A 22318-nucleotide genomic window follows, 5' to 3' on the forward strand; every position below is an offset into this window, starting at 1 on the left:
CGCCTGGCTTGCGGGGGGGCCGGGCCTGCGGGCGGCCGCTGCGCCGCGCACCCATGGACGGCCCGGCCATCATCACCCAGGTGACCAACCCCAAAGAGGACGAGGGCCGGGTGCCGAGCGAGAAAGGTGAGGAAGGGCGCGGGCGGCTGCGGGCCGGGGGCGTGTGCACACCCGGCGCCACCCGAGTTCGCTGCTGTGCGCCAGCACGGCCCTGGGGGAGGGGTGCACCCGGCCGGGAGGGTGCGTGGGTGTGGGGTGCGCCTGGGGGAGAGAGAAGCTGCGAGTGTGCGTGTGCATGCGCCCACGGAGAGGTTGTGACAGGGTGTGTGCGCGTCTAACCGGGAGGTTGTGAGTGTTTGCGCGCACGCCAGCAGAGAAGTTATGAGCGTGTGTGTGTGTGTGCGCGCGCGCGCGCGCGCACCTAACAGAGGTTGTGTGTTGTGCGCCTGACAGGTTGTGTGTGTATCTGTGCGTATGCCGACAGAGATTGTAAGGGTGTGTGTGCACTTAACAGGTGTGAGTGCCTGTTTTCCTGACAGGTTATGAGTTTTTATGTACCTTACGGAGAGATTTGTATGTACCTGAGAGGTTGTGGAGTGTGTGTGCATGAGCATGAGCCTGCAGAGAGGTTTTATGTGTGTTCACTCCTGCCTGAGTTTATGTGATAGTGTGCCTGTACTACCCAACTGGCAGATTGTGTTGTGTCCCTCCATTGGGAGGGTGTATGTGTGTGTGCATCTGTGTGCCAAACCATGAACCTGTATGTACAGATGTGGGTGCCTGCCTGTGCACCAGTGAGGCACGTTGCTGGATATGTTCAGTTGGTTGTGCAAGTGCTACAGTCAGGAGTGGAGGGCAGTGCTGAGCCATCCCCCTATTTCTCTTTTTGGCTCTTGGCTGTCACAGGGCCGCCAGCCTGTTGGAAGGACTACAAGGCCTGGCCCAGCTGTAACAGGCATTTGGGGAGCCCTCAGGGTGCCAGGAGTGTCCCCTCCCAGAGAGCTGGTCAAGGACTCAGCCGGCACTGTGCTGCTGCACTTGGTTTGAATTTGGCATATTTTGGCCCAGTCCCCCTCTTCTGTTTCCTTCTTGCTCCTTTTCTTCATGTCTCTGTCCCCCTCAGAGACTTGGTGTCACTCTCTCTCATGTGCCCTGCTTACTCTCTCTCTAGTGTCCTGAGGCTTGGATAGACTGAAGGGCCAAGGAATCTGGCTTGTTTTGTTTTGGTGACTAAAGCTTGTCTCACTCTCTTCCTGCTATGTGCCTTCCAAACACCTGGACCAAAGTCAGGTGTAGCCCACCAGGATCCCTGTCCCCTCTCCAGGCCTGACCTGGCTACAGCAGATTTTAGGAAAGAGTCAAATTTCTTTCCATGTGCTACCTCCCTTGCTGTTCCAGTGGGTGAGGTGTGCAGCCTCTACTAGGAAGCAGGGTGGGGTTGGAGGGAACATTGCTAGCTCTCCCCAGGCAGGGGCCACTGGGCAACCCCACCAGGAAAATAGAAGGAACCACCAGAGGTACCCTCAGGTTGGGGATTTGTCAAATCGTTTGCACTTTAGTAGTCCATAGATATTGTATGTGTCTGTAGAGTGATTTTCTCTTAGGTAAAATAAAGAATTCAAACTCTCCCAGGTATTTTTCTGTACCTTAAAAATAAGCTAAAAAATTCTGTAATAGTATGCTCCAAGTGAATCTCCCTGGGGCCCAAGTGGGCAGCAGCTAGGTGGTCTGCTGTCCTGCCAGTTCTTAGGGTCCTGGTGGGTGTGTCTCCTCACCGAGGGTTGGCAGGAGGCATCAAGGAAGCTTGCTGCCTGTGCTCCTTGCCCACTGTGGATTTAGTGCTTTGTTCATGCTTTTCCAGAGAGAATCCACAGCTCTTGCTAGGAGAGGTGTGGCATAAAGCAGGGAAGTAATTGTCAGAGTCTCAGCCCTCCTCTTGCCCCCACCTGACTCCAGGAGCAGGAGCTTGGCCAACTTTCCCATTTAGCTGCTGTGATTTTTAAAGCAAAAAGTCAATCTATCCAAAATCCAAACCATGTATAAGTACTCAAGGATAGTGCCTGTTCTATTCAATTTGTTTACATATCTTTTCATGACAATCTTTTATTATCTTTAACAGCCTATTTTGTTTTCCAGTGTCAAATTGGTTGTTTGTTAACTGATTATGGGAATTCCTTACCTGCCTCCCTGGGGTGGGGTGGCTGGCTAGTAGTTCGTTCTTGCTGAAGCATTAAAATCCTACTCGCTTAGTTTTTTACTTTAAAAAAATGGAAATAATTTTGGTTGTCTATAGTGTGGTGGTAAACTTGAGAGCCAAATTTTGGAATAGCTTCTTCAGATTCATAAACCACTAAACAGGTTCAGCGTCTTTCTAGCTTAAGCATGTTGATGTCTTCAGATAGGCACAATATATTTTACGTAATTTTAATTTCAGATGAACACTCATTTTGTTTTTAAATATTGGGCCTGGAATGGTTTAAGTTTGGGGAGTACCAAGGAAATTATTGATTTTAAATGTTTACTTTCATCATTTATTCTGTAAAATAGGAATAATAATGACTGCCTCTTGGGTTTGATGTGACAGTTAAAAGAGATGTTTTACGCTAAGGACTCTGCATGGTTTGCCAGTGTGTCACTCTTCTATAAACCTTTCTTTAGGTGTAGATTTACAAAGAAAGTACTAAGCACGGGCTTGTTGTTTTGCACAAATTGAATTACTTCTTAACACATTGCCACGTGGTGGGGCACCACTTGGAGATGACTGTCCCTGGCTTGTCATATAAGGTTTATTTCTTACACTTATGTTTGATTTGGTTGATAGTGTAAATATGCAGGGACAAATCTCCCTTTAAGTTTAACTCGGCCTACTTTACTATCTGGAAATTTCCTCTTACAAATCAATAAGAAAAAGTCAAACAATACAGTAGGAAGTGGACAAGAGATATGAACAAGAAAGTCATAGAAGAGGAAATCTGACCAATAAATGTACGAAATGATGCTCCACTTTATGTGAAACATTTTCATGCATCTGTTTGGTTAAACATTTAAATAACTGCCGATATTAAAAGTAAAGGCTTGGGAAATGAATACTCTTAATAGATTTTTATGAGAGAATAAAGTGAGCACAGACTTTTTTTTTTCCTGAGCCCTGGTCGCCTGCATGACAGGCAGCAATATTCACCACAATACTAATGAAGAGTGAGTTCAGACTTTTTAGAGAGAAATTTAGTACTGAATCAGTTTAGGAATACATTTGGCTGCAAGTAGCAGAAAACCAGAATTACTGCAGCTTAAATAGGAGTTTATTCTTCTCACATAATAAGCTGTCTGGGGGTAGACTGCTGGTGGCTTTGGCTCAGCAACTCATTAATAGCAGGGTCAACATCACAGTGATTCTCTTGACTTACTCATGTTGTAACATGGTTGCCACCCCTGCAAACATCACAGCCACCATCAGGGCAGGAAGAAGAGACAGTGCCAGTCATGTCTATCTCTTTTACGTGGAAAGCAGAAACATTCCTAGGGACCACCCAGCAAACTTTTACTGATGTTTAATTGGCCTGAAGTGGGTCACTGGCCACCCCTCACTCCAAGCAAAGTGATGAAAGTGAGTTTCCAGCTTTTCCAGCCTTTGTTGTGGGAGGCTGGAGGGGACAAGATTGGAAATCTTTGGGAGCAGGTGTTGCTTCAGCCAGTCAACAGGGTTAGCTATGCCTCCAAAGCCCCGGTTCTGCTAAGTTTCTGTCTTAGAGAAATAACCTCATTTGTGCTCAAAGAAACATGTGCAAGGATTTTCACTGGTGGCTATATTGCTTGCAGTAGCAACAATAAGAACCATCATAAGCATCAACAGGTGAATGGTTAGAATATAGTACATTGATACCCTGGAGTACTTCAAGGCTGTTGGAAAGAATGAGTTAAATTAGATCTAAACATACTGATATGTACATTTCCAAGATGTTTTAAATGGGGAAAGAGAATTTGAAGAATGATATAAACAGTATGATCTTTGCAAAAACAAACAAAAATCACATAAAAACTGTACATATGTCTAGAAATATACAAAAAATAATCCAGAAGGAAATGCTCAAATTAACAACGGTGATTATCTCTGGGGAGAGGACTGGAGTGGGAAGTGAGGGAACTTTGCCTTTTTGTTTAAATATTAATGAAAATGTACTCATGTTTTACAGATGAATTTTTTAACTCACAAAAGGAATTTCCCATAGCTTTTTGGAGGGAAAGGAATAATTTGAGGGAATTGAAAAACAATAAAACAAACCAAAACCAAGAAACCTCAAATAATATGCAATATTAGCAAGAATATATCAATGCTAGCTAAACAGTTAATTATTCTGTAAGCTAATACATGTCCCTGATGAGATTTCTGCAGGCAAGTTTGTTTGGGTAGATATTTTGGCACAAGGTACTAAGTCTATTTCCTCCAAATGTTTGCGACACTTAACCTTAACTCAGAAACCTTTTAATTTGGGGGCTGCTAACAAAATTATAGCAAAGAGAAGTCTCAGAAGCAATAACTATTTCAGATGACAGAACAGATTTGAAATAGATTCAGTTTGATTAGCTTTTTTAAAGTAAACTTTTTATCTGGCAATAACTGTAGATTTACATGCAGTTGTAAGAAATCACACAGAAATCCTCCATCCCCTGCATCCAGTTCCCCCAAGGTTAACATCTTGCAAAACTGTAATACTGTAAATTAGGATGTTGACATTGATAGAATCAAGATACAGAAAAATTCCATCACCAGGAGGATTCCTCATCTTGTCTTTTATGGTGACACCCACTTCCCTCCTGTCCCTGTCCCGTCCTTACCAATTGGCAACCACTAATTTGTTCTCCATTTCTAAAGTTTTGTTATTTTAGGAATGTTATCTAAATGGAATTAAACAGTTTTTGATCTTTTGGAATTGCTTTTTTCACTCAGCATAATTTTGTGGAGATTCATCCAGTTTGATGCTTGTATTAATAATTTGCTCTTTTTTTTTTTACTGCTGAGTAGTATTCCATGATATGGATATACCACAGTTTGTTTAACCATTCAGCCTTTGAAAGACATCTGAATTGTTTCTAGGTTTGGAGTATTATAAATAAAGTTGATATAAACATTGGCATACATGTTTTTGTGTGAACCTAAGTCTTCATTTCTTTGGGATAAATGCCCAAGAGTGCAGTTGCTATATCATATAGTAGGTGCATGTTAATTTTTTTAAGAAACTGCCAAACTGTTTTATTGAGTAAATGTAGCACTTTATATTCTGGCCAGAAATGTATGAGTGATACAGTTTCTCTGCATCCTCACCAGCATTTGGTGTTGACACTATTTTTTATATTAGCTATTCTAATAGATGTATAGTGGTAGCTCATTATGGTTTTAATTTGCATTTCCATGATGGCTAATGATGATGAACATCTTTTCATGTGCTCACTTTCCTTCTGTCTGTCTTTGGTGAGATGTCCCTTCATGTCTTTTGGCCATGTTTTAGTTGGATTGTTTCTTTTACTGTTGATAGAATATGTCAAATATGTGGTTTGCAAATATTCCTCCTAGTTTATAGCTTGTCTTTTCATCCTGTTAACCGTCTTTTGCAGACTTTTTTTCAGAGCAGTTTTTGGTTCACTGCAAAATCAAGCAGACAGTACAGACAGTTCCCATATATTCCCTGACCCCCACCCTCCCAGTCTCCCCTACTATCAACATCCTACACCAGAGTGGCACATTTATGAGAATTTATGAACCCACACTGACACATCGTTATCACCCAGAGTCCAAAGTATTACATTATTGGTTCACTCTTGGTGTTGTGTGGTTCCGTGGTTGTGATGTTGAGTGGTTCACATTCTATGGGTTCAGACAATTGTATAATGGCATATGTCCACCATTATATTATCATACAGAATAATTTCACTGCCCTGAAAATCCTCAAGGTTCTACTTATTCACCCTTCCTTCTCCCAACCCCTGGCAACCACTCATCTTTTTTTACTGTCTCTGTAGTTGTGCTTTATTCAGAATGTCGTATAGTGGGAATCATGTAATATATAGCCTTTTCAGATGAGCTTCTTTCACTTAGTAACATGCATTTAAGTTTAATTTATGTCTTTTCTTGACTTGATAACTCATTTCTTTTTAGTGTTGATTAATATTCCCTTATATGGATGTTCCACAGTTTAATCATTAACCTACTGAAGGACATCTTGGTTGCTTCCAAGTTTTAGCACTTTCGAATAAAGCTGCTAAAAACATCTGTGTGCAGGTCTTTGGTAGACTAGGTTTTCAACTTAATTGGGCAAATACCTAGGAGCCCCATTACTGGTAATGGTAAGAATATTTTGTTTAGTTTTGTAAGAAACTGCCAGACTGTCTTTCAAAGTGGCTGTACGATCTTTAGTTTTCAGAAGTTTAGTGATATTTCTCGGCATGGATTTCTTTGGATTTATACTGTTTGCAGTTCATTCAGCTTCTTGGGTTTATGTCTCTTGCCAAATTTGGGAAGTTTTCAGCCATTGTTTCCTTGAGTACTTTCTCAGCCCTGCCCTTTCTCTTCTCCTTCTGAGACTCCAGTGACATAAAAATGTTAGCTCTTTTGTTATTATCCGACAGGTTTATCAATAGACTGTTCCTTTTTTTTTTTTTCTTTCATTCTTTTCTGTCTTGGTAATTTGTATTGTTCTATCTCCAAGTTTATTGATTTTTCATTATCTCCTCCATTCATTGAGCTCATTCACTGAGATTTTTATTTCAATTGTTGTATTTTTTAGTTCTGTCCATTTGTTGTTGGGGTTTTTGTTTGTTTGCTTGCTTTTCTCTTACTTTGCTGAGACTATTTCTTTGCTGAGGCTTTCTATTTTTTAAATTTATTTTAAATGTGCTCCTAATTGCTTGTTGAAGCATTTTTATCATGGCTCCTTTAAAATGTTGTCAGATAAGTATAGCATCTCTGTCATCTTGGTATTGGCATCTCTTGAGTGTCTTTTTTCATTCAGTTTGAGATTTTCTGGTTCTCAATATAACAAGTGAATTACAATTGAAACCTGGATATTTTTGTATTATGTTATGAGAGATTCTGGATCTTATTTTTCTGTTTTAGTTGATTTTCTCTGACATGGCTCCAGCAGGGAAGGGGAAGCATTGCCTTGTTACAGTCAGGTGGAGGTAGATATCTAGGCTCCCCTTTTGGCATCTTTTGACTTACTGCTGGGAAGGGAAGGGTGTTTTGTCTTCCACATGGTCTCTACTAAAGTGCAGTGTGGGTGGTCTCATTACCAGTAGGGATTGTGAAAACCTTGACTTTTCCTACGCCTCCTCTGATACCACCCAAATGGGAAGGGGAGCACCTCATCACTGCTGGATGGGGGTGGAAGTCCAACCTGGCTATGTGGTCTCCACTGACACTGCTGGGAGACGAGAGGCTCATTGCCAGCTTGTAGGGATGAAAGTCCCTGCCTCATTACACCCCGATGGGGTAGAATTCTAGGTACTCATTAGGTTTTTGTTGGCATGGGTGGAGTAGGGCCACAGGGTGTGTGTGTGTGTGTGTGTGTGTGTCTCTCTCTCTCTCTCTCTGCAGTAGAGTGGTTATTATCTGAAAGTTTCTGTCTTGCTAGACTGCCCCTTTTCTGGTCCTTTGCTTACAGAGGTAGGTTTTTGTTGGGACTGTTTTTGTCTGCAACTGTTGGTTTTCCCCCATAGCCAGCTTCTTCAGCTCCAAGTCTAGAATCTTCAGCTCCAAGCCTAGAATAAAGCAAAAAGAAACCCCAGGGAAATCGCCACTGTATTGTTCCTCAGGTCCCAAGGCCCCAGTTTATCTGCTGCCTTCTTTCCACCTTTCCATTTGCTTTATATGTAATGCCCAGGGTTTGCAGTTGTGCTTACTGGGAAGAATAGGAAGAAGTATGTCTATTCCATCTGCCTGGAGGCAGGAGTCTCCTGATGAACTTTTAGACCTATCCAAATTAAGTATTTTAAGGAAGACTGGAGTTGGAAAGTTGTCATTTAAAAGATTTATTTTAATATTGCACTAATGACCGATGTAAAGATCACATCTAGTTAGTGCTTTGAGAATCTTGCTTGTCCCTTAAAAAGAGAAATGGTAATGAATACAGTGTGAAATCAAGTCTAGATCAGTAGGGCTTCAGTGACAGCAGTTATTTAACCAACCTTAAAAAGATGCATTCATAAGCTTTGGTCTTAACACCAAAATTTTAGCTTCAAGTTCATGAATATCTTAATTTAAATATATTTTTGATCTAATATTCTGTTTGGTTGGCATACATATTTAACCTCATATTTATCTTTCATTTTATTTCTCAGTTAAGAAAGCATCCATTTAACTAAGTAGAAATGTACTCTTGGGATTAGCACAGAGGGTTTGTTGCCCAGTGACTGGGAAAGTCTGTTTCCAGTCTGGACTGCCCTGGGAGTGGGTCTGTAGATTCCAGAAACTTGCCCCAGATTGTACTTGACTGGAACATCCCAGGTTGGGGAGGAACCCCATTTGGAATGGCAGAACTAGGTTTTCAGAAAGGACCACAAAGCTATAAGTTTAATTTTGAGGTAAGTGGCTTTTTTCCTTTTGGAGATGTTGGAGGTGGGGGAAGGAGGGATACATGAAAGTGGCCAGTGGTTTCACCAAGCCATTCAGCCAAGAACTGACAGAGGTCAGGAAACACTTTCCCCACAAATGATTCCAGATTTAGAGACACACGCACGCATACATGCACATGTGCGTGTATCATATACATATATTATATATATATATATATTTTTTTTTTTCACTTGGTTTGACAGTAACATATGGTGCCAAGGCCAGCAGCATCTGGCTGCTAAAAAAGGGAATGAAAGGATTCACTTGAGTAATGTCGAAGGTTTAATATTTATCTTAGAAATTATTTTCCAGATCTTAAATTCTGACTAATCAGACATTTAAGGTTTAGTATTTTTAATGACCTTTCTCTTAAAAATCCACTTTCTTTAAATAATTTTGTCTTTCCTTTAATCCCTTAACATACATTTTCCTATTTTCTAAAACAATGGAGATGCATATTCAGTGCTTTGTTTAAAATTTAAGCAAATATTTGTCTTTATGGCTCTAAAGTAACATCACATAATGCAGCAAAAGTTTGGGAACTACTTGTAGCACTGGATTGGGATGTGGACATTTTTGTATTTGGGATCCGGACTGAATACACTAGTGTTATAGTTCTCTGAAGCCAGGGCCTAGTAAACAGTGGTCTTTATGGACGCTGAGGATTATGTAATCACCTAATAGCTCATTTTGATTTTGAGTAGTTGCTTCAAGTTAAAAACTGAAAGTTTTCTTTGAATTATAATTTGTATTAAGGCTATTTGCCAAAATGCTTTAAAATCCTGGTACTTAAAGCACTTTAAGAATTGAAGAGAAGTGGCTTAACATTTGATGACTGATGCTGTTCTTACCTTTCAAAATGAGTATTTAACCTAAGCTTTAATGTTTCAGGGTATCTTGAAGAACGAACTGCATTACCTTGTCAACATGGCTTGAATAAATATAGCCTATTAGTACTAATAAGAATTCATACTGTAAATTGTGTGTAATATCTCTCCCTGTATTCTGATCAAGATTTAGCTTTCATGCTTAACATATCATAAATATGTTCTAAGTATTTGGTTTGCTACTTATATACAGAAACCATTGACTTTAATTCCAAATATTTCAGTCAGAGCCATATTTTTCCCCCTGTTCAAGAAAACAGCTGAACATACTCATTTTTGTTTTGGTTAGAACAGTACATTTCATAGCAGTCATCAAACAAATGTAAAATTTGAGTTGGTGCAACTGTCTAATATATGAGCGCTTACTGGTGAACATTCATTTTTCTTTTCCACAGTAGTAATCACTACCATAGGTGTGACTTCTCTCCTTGAATTTTTTTAAGTTTAATTTTTTTTTTACTGAGGTAAATTTGCATACAGTAAAAATCACTCTTTTTGGTGTAACCCAAGGTTACAAAGTTTTGTGAGCTTTGACAAACTCATAAGTGGTATAACTACCACCACAGTCAAGATAGAGAATGTTTCCATCACCCCAAAATATTTCTTGTGAAAAGTGGTAGACTAATGGGTACAAAACTATGCCATCTACCCTAAGTGGGTCATTGCACAGTATATGCACATATTGAAACAACACACTGTTCCACACAAAAATGTACAAGTAAATGTTAAAAAAAAGACAACTACCCCCCCAAATTGCCTGTGGTGGTACCATTTTGCATTCCAACCAGCAGTGTATGACAGTTCTAGTTGATCTGCAAGAAATTTCTAATTTTGATGAAGTCCAGTACAATCGATTATGTTTCAGTTAAAAAAATTTAAGTACAAATGACAAAAGAAAAACTAAATAAATTGGACTACATCAAAATTAAAAACTTTTGTGCTGCAAATGATACTGTCAAGAAAGTAAAAAGACAGCTCACAGAATAGGAGTTAATATTTGCAAATCATATATCTGAGAAGAGACTTGTATTAAGAATATATAAAGAACATTTGCAACTCAAACAATAAAAAGAAAATCCAATTAAAAATATAGGCAAAGGCTTTGAATAGACATTTCTCCAAAGAAGGTAGAGAAATGGCCAATAAGTAAAAGAAAAACATGTTCACCATCTTTAGTCATGAGAGGAATGCAAATTAAAACCACAGTGAGATACCATTTATACCCACTAGGAAGGCTAAAATAAAAAAGACAAACAATAACAGGTGTTGACGAGGATGTGGGTATATTGGAAACTTCATTCACTGCTGGGAAAATTGTAAAATGGTATAGGTGCTTTGGAAAAACAATTTGACAGTTCCTCAAAAAGTTAAATATAGAATTATCATATGATCCAGCAGTTTCACTCTTAAGTATACACCTAAGAGAAGTTAAAACATATGTCCACGTGAAAACTTGTGCACCAATATTTATAGCAACATTATCCATAGTAGCTAATAAGTGGAAACAATATAAGTGTTGATCCATTGATAAATAAATGTGACATATGTTTTATTTTTCAAGAAAAAGGAATGGTACAGCATAGACAAAATCTACAACCTATTATGCTAAGTGAAAGAAGCCAGTAACAAAAGACTACATACCGTATGATTCTATTTACGTGAAATATTTAGAAAAGGAAAATTTATAGAGACAGAAAATAGATTAGTGGTTGCCTAGGTCTGGAAGGTTGGTGGGAAATGGGTAATTACTGCTAAAGGATCAAGGGGCTTCTTTCTGGGGTGATGAAAATGTTCTAAAATTAGATGGTTGCATAATTCTGTGAATATAATAAAAATGATTGAATAAGATACCCAGACAGATTTTGTATAATATGTCTTCATTCAGGTTTACAATTGAGTCTGAGAATTCTTTCTGATCTTGAGTATCCTTCTGCTAATACAAAAGTATAAGGTAAGATAAATTAATATTTGAGTTTAAAATGAAGATATACAATAATATAAAAATAATGACTATCTTGATGGGGTCTAAGAGAATGAAGGGATTAACTATTGCAAGAACAGAAATAAATGTGCTGAAGTCTCAGCTCTGCAGAGAAGTCCTAGGCTTGTGAGAAGTTAATATTTATGGTAAAGGTCAAGAATCAAATAGCGTTTATTTCTAAAATTCTGGAAGAAGTGATAGGCCTCACTCTTACTACTTACAGACTATTTCTAGGTGTGTAACTAAATACAAGTGGAGCTTTAAGATGTTTCTAGAAGGAAAATGTGCTAATGAGGCTCTCAAACTTGCTTGAACCCCATTCTATTGGTCAGAGTTTTAGTTGCAAACTATAGAATCCACTTAAACTATTTCAGACAGAAAGGAGTTTGGCAAAAGATTTTAGTGCCTTGTAGATCCTTTGGAATGGCCAAAGAATCAGATTTGGCTGTTTCACAGCCAGGAAAAATACTCAGCTACACCATGGAACTATTCTAGTGAAATATACTCTTGCCCACACCTGCTCGTGATTCAACTTAGAATCATCTCCTTAACAATACTTGCCTTAAACTTGGTGCTCATTTTCTAGGAACTATTGGAAATAAAAGGGGGCCAATTCTTACAGGCCCACTTGATTCTCTTTAGGTATATGTTCTTTTTTGAGGAGCTGGTCTGAGATCTGGTTAGAAGAGATAACATAAAAACAGAATCATAGATAAATTGAGGCATGTCCAAAAAATGAAATTTAAAATATTAAACCAGAGTCACATCTACTAACAAGGCTAAAACTAAAAAATGTAATGTTGAACAAAAAAAGCAAGTTTCATAGCAACACATAGTGTGATACCATACATATAAACTTTGAAAACATTCAAAAATACTTTCTATATGGTTTATAGATACCTATGTTGGAAAGCTGGAAAAACATGCTTAGGAATGATTAATAACAAATTTATTGTAGTAGTTATTTCTGGAGAGGGAGGAAAGGGAGTGGGATCAGTGAGGGGTACACAGAGTTTCAGTTGTATCTTCAATGTTTTGTTTTTTATGAACAATCTACTAGAGAAAAATACAGCAAGATGTTCAGATCTGCTAGAGCTGGGTAGTTGGATAGTCCCAATATACAGTTGTTGTATTTATCCTCTGTATTTCTCTGTATGTCTAAATATTTCATAATGAAAAATATCAATCCTGGACTCTAGTTGAGTATCAGGATAAGTTTTTTAAAAATATTACGAGGCTTCTGGTCAAGATGGTGGAATAGATAGTCTCCAGTGTCACTCTCTCCCACAAATCAACCAATTTACACTGTAAAAAAGCAGTGACAGCCAAGCTGGGGCCGCCAGAGCTCAGGGGAAGAGGAGAAGAGACTTACAGAGTGTATGAAGGCAGCAGAAGCCATGATGAAAGAAAGAAAAAACTGTTCTGACCATTTAGAGCCCCAGCTGCATCCAGGCTGGAGCTGCTGAGTGCACGGAGCAGGAGCTGGCAAACACCCCAGCTGTGCCCTTTGGATGAAGTTGCTTGGAGGAGTCAGGGGAGAAGAGGGCCTTAGTGGCCCCCAGGCCAGCAAGACCACTAATAGGGTTCCCGTGGACCCACATAGGAGCGAGGAGCCACAACAACTGAAAAAAAGGAGCCACTCAGAGGCTGGCGAGTCATTGCAAGGGACCAAAGCATGGCCCGTCCTGTGGGAAGTGTTTGCAGCACGGGGCGTGGGGTGGGGGGGGGGAGATGGGCCCAGCGGGGGGAACACTGGAACATAGCAAGGACAGCTGATCTGCCCCCCAATCAGTGTAGGACCACTCAGAGGAGACGGGTCAGGAATATAGAATTGCATGGGGTGCAGTTTGATGAAAAGACTCAGGCCCAGACCAGAGTTTCAGATCTCTCGAGAGCCGGAAGTACCCATAAAGCCAACCATTAAAACCTGAGCTGCACAAAAAGCCTTCCTTAGGGAATCAACAGCAAAGCAGCAATTTAGCTCAACCACAGAGCTCAAGTGCTGGTCCCCACCAGAAGTTCCCCCATTTTAGAAGTAAGCAAAGGACAACAAATTAGTTCCAGCACAGAGTTTAAATAGTGGGAACAGCAGATAATCCAACACAGAAATGAAAGAAAAAACAAATTACCTGCAACCAGAGACAAAGTTTGGTATTTACTAGTAAAGGTCTCATTTCACCAAAGAACACCTATAACACCTAGAAGGACTGGAAGTCCCCTGGGCTACCAGAAATGGGGGAAGGCTGGGGGCCTCGGCCATGCCCCCCCAACACCCACAGCCAGCCCAGTGGAGCCCCCAGCACCCACAGCCAGCCCAGTGGAGACCACCGACCTGTCACAGGAAGCACCCTGGGCTCTCCTGACCTGGGGCAGTGGGGGGCCTGGGGCCTCAGCCAAGCCCTCCCAGCACATGCAACCAGCCCAGCGTCGATTACCAAGCTGTAGCAAGAAGGGCCCCGGGTTCCCAAGCTGGGACGGTGGGAGGTGAGGGCTTTTGCTATGCCCCCTGACATCTGCACCTAGCCTAGCAATGACCAAGCCACTGCTGGAAGACCCTGGTCTCCCCTGTGGGAATGGGGGGGGGTGCCACAGGCCTCAATCCCACCCCTCCTCCTTCCTCCTTCCATCCTATTTCCTTCCCCTTTCCCCTCTTACCCTCCCTCCTAACTGCTCTGCAACATCCCAGAATGTAAAAAATATTATTAATAAAATTACATTTTCATTAAAAATTTATATATATATTATGTCCTTTGCACAGAGATGAATTCAAAAGAAGTGGTAAAAATACAACTATTGCATTTAGTTCATTTTTCTTTCAACAGGAGAGTGTTCGGGAAGACAGCCAAAAAACTTCGTAATTGAACTTTCCAAAAAGAGTTCAAGTGATCCTCAGTGTGCATGCCAGTTATGCAAGCTGGAGCCATGTCAGACCCCAGTCTTAATATGTTTCTCTCAGGTGACCTTCCACAGGGTGTTGTGAGTGCTTGGTCTGGAGCCAAGTTGGCTTTGTTTAGAATGCTAGCCACAAAATGATTTAAAATGTTCTGTTTACAAATGTGTAGCTAAATAGTATGGGTGTCATCAAAGGAATGGTTTGCTTGATTTGCCAGTTCTACACTGTGATCATGGGACTTTATTTTGGGAATAAAGGAACTGAAATGTTTAGTAAAGTTCTTTATATTAAACAAAGTAAAAGCATATTGGAAAGAGAACAAAGAAATGTGTGAAATGCAAAATCAAAAGGAGTCATCTTAAAAGAAATCCAACTGAAAAAGTGTTTGAAGACCTATGGCATCCCTAGCACAGAAGCCCCCACTAAGGCTTTAAACTGGTAAGATTTCCATTTGGACTAGAGCTCTGGTTCCCCAGTGATCTAGGCTGCCTCCAGCACTATTGCTTGAGTGCAGGAATTTTCAACCTGGAGTTCACAGATCCCCAAGTGGCTCATGAATAGAATTCAGGGTGTCTGTGAACTTGGATAGGAAAAATATTACATCTTGATTTTCATTGACCTCTAACTAAAATTTAGCTTTTTTCTCAGTTATGGAGGTAGGCAACAAACCACTGTTGTATTTAACAGTGCCAGTGACTGTATCATCATGTTCAAGAGATTGGCCTGTGATTTTTTTCTTTAAATGTCCTCCTGGTTAGCAAGAAATTGGTAAACGGCCACAAAAAAATGATTATGTTGTACAATGTTGAATATACTAATTATCCTGAATTGAGCATCAGGGGGGAAAAAAGTCCCCCTGAAGTTTTAGTATCAAGGTTAGGCTAGCGTCAGTAAACAAGTTGGGAAATTTTATTTTCTGGAAGACTTTTTGTAAGGTTTGGTGTTATTTCTTCCTTAAATATTTAATAGAATACATTGGTGACGCCCTTTGGAGGCCTGGAATTTCTTTGCAGGAGAGTTTTAAAATATAGATTTAATTTAATAGATACAGGACTGTTCAGATACTCTGTTTATTCTTGTATCAGTTTTGGCAAGCTTCTTCCTAGGAAGTTTGTCCATTTTATCTACATTTTCAGAATAATGGGTGAAAGTTACTCAAAATATTCTCTTATCTTTATAATGTCTGTAGCATCTGTAATACTGTCCTCTTTCATTCTTGATATCAGTTAGGTAAAAATTGTAAACGTTAACAAAAATCAGGGGTCCCAAGGGAAATGGTCACCATTGATAGGAATCTAAATTAGTATAACCATTCTAGAAGACTATTTTGCAGTATATATCAACCATAAAATGTGAGTATATTTTATCCAACAAACCCTTTTAAGGAATTTTCCATAAATAAATAATCTCACAAATTCAAAAATATTCAACACAGCATTATCTATAGTAGCAAAAAATAAAAATAAAAAAGGAAACAAATCCATAGGGGATAAGGAAGTAATTATATTATTTACATTTACTAGAATGCCTTGTAGTTATAAAACATAGGATATTGACATGGAAAAATGCTAGGGATATATTTTTGGTTACAAAAAGCAGGTCACAGAAGAGCATATACAGGGTAGTCTCTTCTGTGTTAAGTTGTATACATACTTCTGTGAATCTGTATGTACACAGAGAATAATTTGGAAGCATGGTCACCAAATTCTAATAGCAGTTATTTATGAGTGGTAAGATGTTGGGTAACAGTAATTTTCTTTTTGCTCTTCTGTATTGTTTAAAACGTTCACATGAACATGCATCATTCCTACAAAAATAGCAAAACTTTCCAAAGATCTTAGCAGTAGCAAGAAGATGAGAGGGTGGTAGTGGAGGGGAATGTCAAAGCATTTTTGTTGCTTAATGGGGAATAGCAGGGAAGGAGGGTTTGAAGGTACAAGAAAGAAGAGTTTATCAACTAAGTTAAGCTGTTAGTAAGATGGGAGGGTCTGAACTCAGACACAGAAGTCAACCTTAAAGGGGCAGGACATTTCTTCCCAGAAAGGTGGAAAAGATGGTTAAAGATATGAAGAAGTTCAGAGCTGGACAGAGGGGAATATAAGAGTTTTATAACTCACGGCTTCCCATTTCCTGGTGAAATCAGAGGTAAGACCATTTTCAAAGAGTGGGGAAAACGAGAGTAGAATATGAGGGTCTCTAATAGAACTGGTGGTCGGAGAGGGATTCAGTGGGGTGTGGGCAGCTGAACTGACTAAGGGACCTTATTAGAACTATAAGGCCCCACATTTGTAAGGGAGCCTTATAGCATGGCTAGACAGTTTTTCTCTAGAGGGAGGGCATGATTAGTACTGGGTTAGAGGGTGGCATGGCAAGCTTAGCAGAGCTTCAGAGAATGAGGGAATTCAGGATACTGATGAAGGCAATTTAAATGCCAGGATGCTTGACAGAAAAGTGATCTAGGAAAAGTACTAAGGACTAGATATTTAGTTGGAATATGGACATCCAAGAAGCCAAGTGATAGGAGTTCATGTTCAAAATGGGATTTCAGAGTTTGACATGTTACAGGAGTTCTGGGGGCCATGAAGTCTGCTAGGTGGCCAAGGAAGTAAAGGAATGGTCATAGAAGTTGGGTGGGTCAGAGGATTGTGAGGCTGAAAGTTTCAGTGGTCTTCCTCGTGGATGGGAGCATTTCCCTGGGAGGTGACAGATATTCTTTTGGAGAAGACGATTTTGAGTCAGACACCAAGAGACTGGTTTCAAGAATGGAAAGATGGTTGGCTCCACAAAGAAGGCTTGATGAAAAGAGCTGGTAGGGTCCTGGTCTGAGCCACTGTAGGATGCTGGAGTTTGCTGATCCTGGGCTCTGGGAGGAGTCTCTCCTCAAGGCTTACGTGCAAAGCCAGATTTGCAGTAGAAGAGGCTGGCAGCAGAATGGTCTAGACAAGAAAAAGGAATCCTCTGCAGAAGCCTCTTAGCAAAGGGACAAGGGGCATGGGCTACAGATGAGTGGGCAAAAAAGGTGAGAATGGGAGTTCTAAAGAGAAACAGACTAGTGAAGGAAGGGCTGAGCCGCAAAAGGGTGAAGATTTGTATGCAGGTTTTCCAAAGGAAATGCTAAACTGTATATATATTTTTCTTAACGCAAAGCAGTATCTGCTTACTAGAGAGACAACCAAAACTATAGACAAGTAAAAAGCAAAAACAAGTAACCAAAGAACCATAAGAACCACCCACAATCTCAGGGTCTGTATTCTTCCCTTCCAGTTCCCACTGCCACCTCTTCAGGTCAAGGCGACATCATCTCTAAAATAAGCTTGTTTCCTGGCACACAAGTGTCACTCCCTAGCTGAGCCCCCAGGCCTGCCCCAATCCCCCTCCCATCCTTCCCATCCTACGCATCCTACATGGGCTGCCACAGTCATCTTCTCAAAACACCACTTTCCATTGCCACTTCTCTTCTTAGGTTCTATCATGTCCCACATCTGCATATCTGGCTCTCCTTGCATCTATAACCTGGAACCATCTTACCTTCCCATCCTTATTTACAAATCTTCCCCTTTACTTAGACATGCCTTCTCATTTCCCTCCCAACTCACTTCTCCCACAAGACTCACATCTGGGTCTCTGTGTCCTTACTAGAATGGCTGCCCTGTCACGATGATCACCCCCATCCAGATTCTCCCAGTTATCAAGGCCTCAGGCCCCACTCCAACCCATCTTTGCCCTTCTAGGTACTCATCTGACCATTCCTTTTAGGACTTATGTCAGTTCTGTTTCAGTAAATGCTTAGGTAGGAAGCACAGGATTTACAGCTGAGCAGAGCCTAGTCCCCTGATCTTACTGATGAGGAACCTGAAGTTCAGAGAGGCCAAGGGACATCCCCAAAGTTAACCAGCAAGCTGTTAGTAGAGCTGAGACTAGAACCCTGATTCTCAGACCTGAATGCTACTTGTTGAATTGAAAATTCAATTTGTAATGCATTTTTCTCTGATGCCTGGCTGTGAAGCCCCAGAGATCCAAAGCAACAGTTACCAGTGTTTAGAGTACGTCAGAACTACCTGAGAAGATTTAAAAAATCCAGACCCCTCAACCCAATAGGGAAAACCCTAATTCAGTAGGTCTAGGGTAAGACCTTAGTATCTGCAAAAAAAAACTCCCTTGATGAACCTGATATAGTTTATGTACTGGTTAGGGTGAGGATGAGAGGCACACTGCCTGGGGGTGTATCCCAGATCCACCATTTCTATATCTATTATCTTCTACAAAATCTGCCTTAGAGCCTTTGGGAAAATCTGCCTTAAAGCTTATGTCTTTGGTTTTGCTTTCTTTTTTGAGCTCCCTGATTCTGCCCCTTTGGACACTATTAAGCTTTTCTCATGCTTTCTCATTTCAGGAGCAGGTTTGGGTTACTTCACAACCAGATTCCCATCCAGAATGTAATAGCAACAGTTCAGCACTGCAGCTTGTGTACTTTTTCAGGCTCAAACTGGCCTGGGCCCAAGCTGCTGTCTTTCCCATTGATAGGGGCCCCAGGAGGCAAATTATTTTTCAAAGTACTTCTAAGCATACTGTAGCAAAATATTGAGTATAGTGGAATTCTTGTTGGAAATACCCCAGGTGCCAAGGTGTTTGTGAGTACCTTCTGATGTGTGGATGCCTAGCCTCTGGGGCCTGCCAACTGTCTGCACCACAGGACACCCAAGAAAGCCAAACCCAAACATGTGCCAAGATCTCGCCAAGCACATGGAACCCTGGGCCACAAGGACGAGGGGAGTTTGTGTAGTGATTAGGGCGAGGCTCTGGGGCACACTGCCTGGGCATGTATCCCAGATCCAACATTTCTAGATACATGTCCTTAGACATACCTTTGCCTCTGTTTTCTCATCAATAAAATGAGAATAAAGGGCCGGCCCAGTGGCGCACTCGGTAGAGTGTGGCGCTTGGGAGCGCGGCAGCGCTCCCGCCGAGGGTTCAGATCCCATATAGAGACTGGTCCGCTCACTGGTTGAGCGCGGTGCGGGTGCAACACTGAGGGTTGCGATCCCGTTGCAGGTCGCGGTATGGGCACGACACTGAGGGTTGCGATCCCGTTACCGGTCACGAAAAAAGACAAAAAGGAAAAAAAAATTAAAAATAAAAAAATAATAATAAAATGAGAATAAAAATTATGAAAATAATTTTAAGTATACAAGTAAAAATAATTTCTACCTCACAGGATGGTTAGTAAATGTGAAGCACTTGAAACAGTGTTTGGCACATAGTAAGCCAAACACTATTTCAAGTGCTATTATTGTATTTATGATTACATTTATTTAATTATATTATTATTATCAAATTATTTCATGAAAACTGTGATGAAATAATGAGGCTCTAAAGAGATGACTCACTGATGAAATAATGAGGCTCTAAAGAGATGACTCACTGCTTTAGACATTTATCAGTCTAAAAGTTATCAATCCTCTCCTTGTTGCCTGAGCATAGATCAGAGGAATGACTAGCAGTGCACTAATAGCTCTTCAAAATGCTGCCAGGACCTCTGAAGATGATTAAAAATGCTAGGTATTTTCCAGCAATAAGGTCAAGCTTTGCATAATTTAAGAAATATACAGCAGTTCTGAATTTTAGTGCTTTGATAAGGTGGCAGTTACATAACAGGCTGCAACCACGCAGATGAGCAGAGCCAGCGGTGGGGGAGAGGGAGCTTTGAAAAGATGTGTTAGTGCTGGAGCGAAGGGTGTGATGGAGGAAAGGCATGCCAGCAGCTAGTCTTCATCAGGTTTGGGTCCAGAAGATCCACGCACATGCCCTGTGCCATTATACATATTGTCTTAACAGCAGGACAGACATCTGACATTTATCGTCAGGCTATGACCTATGAGAGGGATGAAAGTTTGTCCTATATTTGCCATATTACCAACGTTTTTTTACTCCTTGGTAATGTTTCGAGCTAAAACTAAGATTGCATTAGTCTTTAAAGTGACACAAAACTGAATTAATCTCTGAAATTATGTGTTCTATCAAACTTCTGTAAAAAAAAAACCCAACTTACAGCATTGCCAAAGTATCACCTGACTGTATCACATTGCCAAGTTAACCTGTCTTGATGCTTCGGACATCGTGGTGCCATTATCCAGATTCCAAGTATGGGAGAGCTCCAGAAGGGTGTCAGAAAGCAGGTTCCAATGGCTTATTTCTGTTTGGGGGTGGGAGATGCTAGTCTGTGAGCACTTACCAAGTGATCCTGTGTGCTAACCACTATAAGACTGCTCTGAGTTGTGCAGTATTTTTTAAAAGGGAGGTGACTTTTAAATAGACTGCTTGGTGTTTGTCACAACACAAGGCTCAGAAAGTCAGTTTGTTTTTGGAACCATCTTTAAGCCAAGCATCATCCTCATCTCCTAGGAGTGGCCAGAATAACTCAGTTGTTGCCTAGCCTTTTCGGAGATGATGCTCACTCTGGGGTCCTTTAGATCCAGGGGTGGGGAGGGTGTTAGAGGAGCTGCCACCAGCCAGGCTAGGCTGAAATCTTTGGCTCTGCCTCAGCACTTGGTAGCCTTCCATTTGCCTTAGCAAGAAGCTGTTGTGTAATGAGTTCTTGGGAGTGCATGAGACACTCCCAAGGAAAGCCTTGTTGGATTGAAATCCATAATCTTACCTCTGAGCCTTTTAAAATAAATACTTTTTTAATATTTACAAATGAGAGCAAAGTTTGAAATGAATATTTTCTTTTTTGGCAGCTGGCTGGTATAGCAATTGAACCCTTGACCTTGGTGTTATCAGCACCATGCTCTAACCAACTGAACTAACTGGCAAGCCCAGGAATATTTTCTTTTCTTTTTTTTTTTGCTACCTGTCCAAGCAGTGTGAAAGGTCATAATACTAGCTTGATGGCTGGGAAGAAAGCAGTAGGCAGCAGGCCTTAGCTAACTATAACTTTTATGTATTTATGTACTACCTCCTCAGTGTAGGACATGGACCACACTATGCTGTAGAGGAAGGATGATGACTATAACACAGTCTCACTGAGCACATATGTGTAAGGCATTAATCTGAATACCAAACTGCTTGAAATTTTTTGCAGTAAAATTTTTAGAAAGTGAACAAGAAAAAGATCTTGGAAATAAAAATGTAACTAACTAAACACTTTAAAAACGTAACAGAAGAGCCAGAAAGCAAAATTGGGGAGTTGCCAAAAGGTAGAATGAAAAGATGAAGTGATAGAAAATAGGGGGGAAATAATAAATAAAAAATTAAATGGCACATTTAAAAATTAAGTAAAAATTTAAGTGGAGGTTCAACATCTGGCTAATGTGATTTCCAGGGAGAAAGAACACATAAAATAAAGGAAAGGAGATTATCAAAGAAATAATACATGAAAATTTTTAGAACTGCTGGTCAAGGTACTCAAGGTTTTAAAAGGTGCTTTCAATCTAGAGCCCAGTACAGTGAATGAAAAAAATTACCCATACCTAGGCACGTTGTGAGCAACATTCAAAACTCCAGAAATAATAAATTATTAAAGCTTTGGAGGGGGCAAACTTGTCACAAACAAATAAAAATCAGAATGCTATCAGATTTCTTAACATCAATACTGGAAGCTAGAAGAAAAAAATAAAGTCAACAAAATTCTGAGAGAGGATTATTTTCCATCTAGAATTTTATACACAGCTGGAAAACTTTCAATCAAATGTGAAGATAGAACATTTTTAAACCTGCGAGGACTCAGTATTTTGCTAGCTGAGGATCCTTCTCTAGGAAACATTCAAAATAAGTTCTTCAGCAAATTGAGGAAATAAATCAAAAAAAGAAGGAGAAATGGAACCCAGGAGGCAGGGAACCAACACAGGAAAACAGCCAGAAGAAGCCCAGTGGTATGTAAAATAGGCCCAGCTATTTTGGGATTCAGAAATGATCTGACATGTTTGGCCATTTGGAAAAAATGTATGTGT

At 40.4% G+C, this 22318-nt stretch overlaps 1 protein-coding gene across 1 annotated transcript in view; it reads left to right on the forward strand.

Annotated features, from left to right (window-relative positions):
- Positions 1–49: 49 nt before the first annotated feature.
- The window catches only part of CTDSPL (CTD (carboxy-terminal domain, RNA polymerase II, polypeptide A) small phosphatase-like), a 113681-nt gene continuing 91412 nt past the window's right edge, over positions 50–22318 (forward strand). Inside the window, exon 1 of the mRNA XM_008586492.1 lies at positions 50–126. The gene's annotated coding sequence lies outside the window, so the exon portion shown is untranslated. The remainder of the gene's footprint in view (positions 127–22318) is intronic.

This window comes from Galeopterus variegatus, unplaced genomic scaffold (assembly GCF_000696425.1).
Source record: "Galeopterus variegatus unplaced genomic scaffold, G_variegatus-3.0.2 Scaffold110, whole genome shotgun sequence".
Lineage (NCBI taxonomy): Eukaryota > Metazoa > Chordata > Mammalia > Dermoptera > Cynocephalidae > Galeopterus > Galeopterus variegatus.